This window comes from Neopelma chrysocephalum, unplaced genomic scaffold (assembly GCF_003984885.1).
Source record: "Neopelma chrysocephalum unplaced genomic scaffold, ASM398488v2 Primary Assembly neopelma1_43, whole genome shotgun sequence".
Classification (NCBI taxonomy): domain Eukaryota; kingdom Metazoa; phylum Chordata; class Aves; order Passeriformes; family Pipridae; genus Neopelma; species Neopelma chrysocephalum.
The window spans coordinates 23,115,320-23,123,259 of NW_020897702.1; the positions used below are offsets into that span (position 1 = coordinate 23,115,320).

The 7,940-nt window shown below is 37.6% G+C and overlaps 1 long non-coding RNA gene across 1 annotated transcript; it reads right to left on the reverse strand.

Moving 5' to 3' along the window:
* Positions 1 to 1,053: 1,053 nt before the first annotated feature.
* Positions 1,054 to 6,851, reverse strand: LOC113964875. Its single transcript, XR_003533326.1, has 3 exons — positions 6,421 to 6,851; positions 1,510 to 1,575; positions 1,054 to 1,257 (listed from the first exon to the last, which is right to left on the reverse strand). It is a non-coding gene; the product is annotated as an uncharacterized LOC113964875 (long non-coding RNA).
* Between the last annotated feature and the right edge of the window lie 1,089 nt (positions 6,852 to 7,940).

A 7,940-nucleotide genomic window follows, 5' to 3' on the forward strand; every position in this document is an offset into this window, starting at 1 on the left:
TTCAGAAAGTTCTCAGCTGTTATACTTTTGTAACATTAAATATTAAGGACAATGACACAAAAGCATTTATGGAAGCATTAGCATATGCATCAGCACACTCCCAAGCACTGAACCACAAGAGATAAAATGGCCACTAGTCTGCAGTGGCAGCCATTTCACCTGCTTACAGAGGTAACAGAGAGCTACGAGAGGCACAGTTTGACATACAGATCTGCAAAAAAAAGCAACCACAGCTATTGGAAGAAAGGCACAGCTGCAGACAAAGTACCAGTCACATTCCTAGTTTCCATCCACATGCGAATAACTAGAACAAGCACAAAGAAAACAGGAACTAAAATTTACATGAAATGAATATCCATGAAATGAAGAGGAAGAATGTGAAGAACAAGAGGTGTTCTGACAATGTACCAACTCAGTATCTTGATTCCCTTTTTTACTTCACTATTTCAAGTAGGCACATTGTAGAAAGGCTATCAGTATAAATCTAATTCTTTACAGTGCTTCACTAACAAGAAACCAGTTGAGCCATGTGCAAGATCTATAACCTATGGTTTGAAAGATTAGCTCTCTTCAGAAACAACAGATAGTAAGAATTTACGTGACCATGTCTACAACAAGCCCTGCCACTGTGGCTTCAAAATCCAAAGGCATATTATCTCTGGTAGATTAACTGAGCTGCAGTTTTGTTTTTCTCTAGCAGTCATCAAAGCTATCAGTATAGTATGATCAGTATGGTATGATTTTACTTCTAAAACTCATAAGACTTGTATTCTCAGTGACTCAGGTGAAGTCATAACATAACATCAAAGGCCTGATGCTAAAGTTACCAAGGTATTTGGGAAGATTATTCATGTCAATATAAAATACTTTGGAACTCTTACAAACTAAATTCCTGGAGGAAAAAAAGATTACTATAATGAAAAATATCAAACAGGTTTTACTTTTCTGGCTTAGCTGCAGCTTTGATACAAGATGAATAGATTTCTGAAGTTAGCCAGCATTTCAGAAAGGGGAGATGATGCAGAAGATACCAAAAAGAACCTCACACTCTCATGAATTACAATTCAACTCTTTATTCAGTTCTCCATGCTATTAGGACAGGGATCATAATGACTGTTAACGCCATGTGTGGACATCACTCCATTCCACATCATTGCTGGTCCATCCTTTCTTCCCTTCATTGTGATGGAGGCATTATCAAAAGGCTAAATGTCCCCATAAGAGGCAAAAGACGACCTCCTGTTGCTGCAGAAAAACCTAGACAAATAAACCATTGAAAAAGTTAGTCTTTGCCCCAAAATATGAACACCAGAAATTCAAGCAAACATCATTAAAAAAATCTCTGTACCCGGCACCTATCTGGCTTCCTTGATAGCTGCATTACAGACACACCAAGGACTAAGCCATGGGTACCAAACTCCTCTTCTGACCTTGGAAAAGGTCTTTCCAGGTCAGGGAGTGAGATGCAGTGAAGGCTGTGTTCTAAAGATAAAATCTAGTTCCTGTTACCTTTCCAGTAGGTAGAGTTCAATCTCTGCAACTGGTGATCCAGCATCTTTTGCACGCATTAGACTCCTGCGGAAATATTTCATGTGGAGGAAAAATTGTATAAAAGTTTAGCAAAGTCAAACTGCAGACTCTTCCTGCCTAGTTCTCCCACTGATAAAGCTTCCGTATTTGCCATCCAGTAAACAAACATTTCCATTCAGACATGGACAAGTATTCCTACATCACATTACAATTGCACTACTCCTCCCATACACTGTTGTAAAGATGGGTGGGGAGAGCAACCATAACATTTGTGTTGTTTCTGCTGGTCTTGTGTTTGTTAGATGCATGGGAAAATATACACAAAAGCAGACCAAGTTTCCTCTTGAAACTCTCAAAATACAAGTTTCAGACTTAATGCACGACACCATTGAACAGAAAAAATCCAGAGAATAAAGACTACCAGGCAGTGCTTTGCACAGTAGCAGCAAGAAAGGGAACCTGCACACACATCCTTGGGCAAATCAGACTTCTTGTAAATGAAATATTTACAGATGTGAAATATATACAGTTGCACAAACAGTCAATGTGATGTTCCCATTCCTCATCAAGGCATAACTGAAATGTTCCTCTTGACTCCTGGCCTCCCACTACATTGATATGATAGAACGAAAAGAACATCTGTGTATGCAGCCACTGCTTAGTCTTTTCTCTCTGCTTCATAGCACCTTCATGTTCAGTCCATGTAACACTGTGTACAGTTTTCACCTCTCCAGTTCGTCTCTCTCCAAAATGTATGTATTTTACAACACAGACAAACTAAGCATCAAGGAAGCTCAGCAGTACCACTGCTTCCAGGAAATCTACATAGAAAAAATGGATGATCGGCCAAAGAGGTAACTTTGGGTTACTGGCTAATATAATATGGACTTTTCCTCCTTCTCTAACAACAAATGCTAATCTCTACAAGAGGGATTGTCCCAATAAATTCTGGAAATTAGTATATATGCCTGAAAATTCATTAATGTGATAAATTAATTTTATTTATTATTTCTTTTTTTTTTTTACAACAATGAATTATGTTCAGGTTGGACATCAGGAGGAATTTCTTCACAGAAAGGGTTGTCAAGCATTGGAATGGGCTGCCCAGGAAGGTGGCGGAGTCACTATGCCAGAAAACACTGTACGTGGCACTTAGTTCCATGGCCTAGTTGACATGGTGGTGTTCATTCAAAGGTTGTGACTCAATCTCAGAGGTCTTCCCTAAACTAACTGATTCTGTGATTCTGTGAAATTAGTTTTTTCCAATTAGAACACTTCACCGAAAAAAAATCCAATGACCTCTAATAAAACTTAATTTCTTTTCCATTCATGTATGAAAAATCTCAATTATATTCCAATTTGTCTAAGACAAAAATTCAGTCCTGAGTTGGAAAACTGTATATATATCATATTACATTAAACTTCAGATTAACATAACACAGTACCTGGACTTGGGAAAATGAAAAGCATTACATGAAGAGGGAAATTTAAAAATTCATTGTTGAGCAAAAGCAACTGCACTGTCTACAGACACAGAGGTACTACTGACAAACACTTCTGCTACTACTGTGTGTATCGCAATAAAACCATACAGCTCAGCAAAATCTATGTTAGACTTCTACTCTCTGTCCCCATTCAGACAAGACCAAGATTAGCACAGCTGACTGTTTTTAGAGAGCACTCCACACCTATATTCCACACCTTGTTCAACCAATCTCAGCCCTACACACCACTAACATTTCAGAAGCCAATATTTTTTTGGTAAAAGATGTGTACAGAAGCACATCGAGGAGTTCTGAAAGCAAAAAGAAATGGCAACAGAAGATGAAGATGCAATTCAATGTATGCAACACTTTCAAAGTTCTTTCTCAGATGCTTCGTCTGCTCTTAATAAAAGATAAACCAAAAAGCTTTCTCCCCAGCAACATCAATGACTACTCGACTGACACCAGACTTGGGATATAACTAGTTGTGTAGTTCCTATGCATAGTAACTGCTCTCCCTTAACCATTCTGCTTCCTATAGAAATGGATAATAGAATGGCATATTCAACTCCCCAAGCACATTCCTCTCCTTCCAAACAAACCAAAAATATCTATTACCCTAAGAAAGAGTACTGTATGTAGCTACATACAGCTAACTGCCTCCAAATAAAAAAGCAGACACACAGAAATTCACATAAATCTTTTATAAGCCCTTCCCGCACAGAGACTTGGCAGAACTTAATATGCTGACATATTACTGTGCAGACTGTGTATATTCTAGTAACACTTACACTGTTCCTAAAGGGAACAAAAGAAGGATGCAGAAATACCTTGAAGATGCCTTGCATGAGTGCAATGTAAATGTTAACTTTTCTGTCAGCCTAATCCATCATCTTGCTTTCAGTCAGTGTGAGGATCCTATCCAGTCCCTTCTTTCACATACGTATCACCCCCCTTGCCTGCCCATGCAAGTCTATGACAAGAATAGAAAATATTCTGCTTTCTTCAAATCTCTACCATATCAAAGATACAGAAAACAGGATGCTTTCCTATGTCACATCTAAAAGAAAAAAACCCAAAACCCTTTGTACTGACGGCCACATGCAGAAATGTGGCGGATCTGAGACAGTATTCTAAATGCCTTTTTTTTATACAGAAAAAAATAATCCTTTCCTGACCAGTTGACTCTAAGTCATCTTGCTCATTAAAAAAACTTAAGATATATTTATATACCTCTATCGTTTAATATGCTAAGAAGCAAGAGGTTACAGGTGTATTGGGGCATATAGGCCCATGTTCAGGGCCCTTCTTCCCAAATATTACTGTCATCTAAACTCAGTGCAGTAACACCTTTAATCCACATGACCATCCATTCAAGTAGACAAGCACTACAGTTAGTTTCCATATCAACAGAACTTTCAGCTCTCCTTCTCGAGATCCAGCTCCCAAAGGTTAGTATGCTCAGCATATATTATATACAGAAATTCTAGTGAGATTCCTCCTTACAAAAGCAGCTGAGAATGCTCAATATCAGCAAAAACTGTTTCCTTGCCTCATCTCTATTCTGATGATAGACTGACAACAGGCTTCAGACTCCTTTGCCTCTACTACCAGAAATTACTTTCTCTTCTTCACTTCTCAAGCCTGACCAGATTTAAAACCCTTTCCCTATGACCTTCTTCTCACATACAGACTTTGCTCATCATATATAACAAGTGTCTAATCAATTCTCCATACAAAATATTTTCCACTTTGCACATGCAATCTCCTTCCACTCTGCAGTAATTCAGTTCTGGGATTTCCAGCCTGTAGTCCACATAATACTTTCAAAGGCTGTATGATAACTTAGAAGCTAATGAGAAAAGCATACCAGTTGTCCACAGTCCTAAGTGGTGCCTGATGTGCACTGGAGAGTATTTAGCTGCCTGGCTATCAAAATTCAGATCCAGTTTAATTCCTGCATATAAGCACTGTTCCTGATTTTAGTGTAACCCCATGTAACAACAGGAAACAGAACTTTGAATTTATCAACTAATACTCAGCTGTCAGTGAACTAAGAAACATTTATGAAAGTACAAAAGCTATTGCTGTATTCTGCATATTGGTATATGTTCTGGACACAATTTTTTTTCCCAATCCACTTGGACGTGCTTCTCTGCATTTTCAGTTGATCCAGATTCAAATTTCTCCTATGCCAGATAGTTCATCAGTGCTTCCATATCTTGCTGTTCTCTCCTCTTTTACTTTCTTTTCAGAAAGAGAAGTCATCCTAATAAAGGTCAGCATTTTAATCTCTGGTAGGAGACTTACTCAAAATGGAGGTATTGTTACGGTAGAACATACTAATGACAGCTGCAACAGTAAGTATTTTATGATGTCTGGATCAGTGGTCCATAAAGGGGAGTGCACCTTCCCCAGGGAGGGATGCAAGACAATCCATAAGGCTGCAGGGCGAAAATATTTTTTCACTATTAATAAATATAGTTAAGTAAATGTTTTAAATAGTCTTCATCTTTATCTCATCCTGTTTTAATTTCTTGTTTTTATGTAAGTTTTATAATGTATGTAGCAATCCATGAATATAACTTCTAAAAAATATATATTGGGGTGCATGCTCAAAATGTCTTTTTCTGATAGGGATGTGCAATCAAAAAAGTTTCAGAGTCATGGGTCTAGGTAACTAAAGAGGTGGTTGAAACTACCAGCTGTTATCCACTAAGTCAGAAACATTATATATTTTGTATTTCCCATTTTCAAAAGGAATTTTAACTGTTGGTGATCCAAACCTTTTTTTCCTGCCTTGAGATATAGGAAGCCTCCACAAAGAACATGGTTCTTTACTATCATGGCGCTTCTAAGGCTTCTATCATGTCATCTATATGGTGCTCTCTAAGTAGCCAAAAAAGCATATGAGCTCTGGGCCTATGAGGTTGATCGCTGGCTGACCGTAAGGATACTTTTACCTTCATAAAATAAAATTCCACAGGTAAAGATTGCAGAATCCTTAGATTATATACCTCTATCGCTTAATTTGCTAAGAAGCAATAGGTTACAGGAGTATTGGGGCAAATAGGTCCAATTACTCTTTGGTTTTTAAACTAGGTTAAAACTAGAATTTCACCAATGGTACAACTATAATTAATCTTCCTGTGGGGCAGAGAATGGACGGGCTAGATAAATTCCTTCCAGCCTTATTTTCCAGTACTTGGAAGATGTGGCAATTTTGGTGAAGTTTAATTTTTTAAGACATATACTATGCCTTATAGAGGCAGACGGGAAACTGGAATGTTGAATCAAAGATGAGAATTAGGACATCAGGTAACCAAACACCAAATCAAACAGGTCAGTGTGCCTACTGTACTACAGGCAGTCTTTTGATGGTTAGAATTCTGTAAATTAGACTCACCATTCAAAGGGACAGTTCAGGGACTCTGCCTTTCTCCTCCATTCCCCTTACTCCAGTTAGTATTTTGCAATCCATTTCTCCCAGTACTGGAGGTTTCTCAGGTCCCAGTCATGAGTTTCTTCTGCTGCTGCTGCTGCCACCTACCAGTTTTATTATTCTGTTGCAGCAGAAGGGCATATAGAAGAAGTTCGTGTTCAGCATGCACATAATCATCATCCTTTGTCTAAGATGTCATGGCCTATTCAAGTTCTACAACATTTCCCCATACACTAGGCAAAGCACTGGGCAAAACCAAGATCAATACAAGGCTTTGAAAGCCATTCCATGAAGAGGAAGGAGCATGATCTGTAAAACCACCTTTCCAGCAACATTAAATACTGAAACATTACTTTCTGCAGAATGCAGTATATTTTTATCAACTCTCCCCAGCAAAGATCAATTGCAGACACTGCAAAGAACTAGTACTGTATCTCTTTCAAGACAGTCTCTACTTAATATGTATCTAAAATGAGGTTAGAGATGCAAAACTGTGATCCAACATGAATTCATTAATAAATTTGAGGAAAAGAAATTCTTATTTTTAGACATTATTACAAACCCCAAAAAGACACCCAACCACATGCCTGAAAGTGTTACACCCGTGTCCTATAGCAGTTGATGCACAAAAATATACACAAATAAAGGAATAGGCCTGCCCAGTGCTGAGACGCAAGAAGTGGGTGTGTCTGAAAGGAAAAAGCATTGGAAACATAAGTATAACAGGTTTGTAAAATTATCTTGCAAGTAAAATTAAAGACACAAATTATACACTCAATTATACCAGTGAAATTGGATATCACTCCACTGACTTTCACAGAGTGATTCCAGGTTTATCTCAGTGTAATTGAGAGCAAAATTTGGCTCTAAAATTATTCCCTCCCACCTTAATTTGAAGCTGCAGTTTATGGTATTGCTGATAAATTTACTGTGTATCAGGAAAATATAAATTGAGACTACGAAAAGTAGACTTTTATTACGGTATAGAGGAGTTATTAGCATACACAGAAAAATAATCTGAAACAAGTGCTAATTCTTTACAGATGTCATGGGAAATAGAAAACTGCATTTGGAAACTTGGAAGTCTGTTTGTAGGCTCATATTCTTCAACTTGGAATGGTATTCCAATTGTCTGATATTTACATCTGAGTAAAATACAAGATTATCCTCCTTAAAAGAAGTAAAAGAATATTAAGTACCCAGCACTTTTACATGGTTTGAGATTCAAGGAGTTGAGTTACCAGAGAAGGATAAAATGTACAAGTGCTTTGATATAGCAGTATGGACAACATAAAACATGTCCCCCCATCCTCCACAAACAGAAATAATCAACCCAACAGTCTTTTTCTTCAGCACACGTATTCTTCCATCTGTCCTCTTTACCGGATCCTGCTCTACTGAATTTTAATAGATTTAACATTCTTAGCACTAGTTTTTCATATCTATCAACTCCTAATTGATGCAGTTATATTTTATGTTCATTT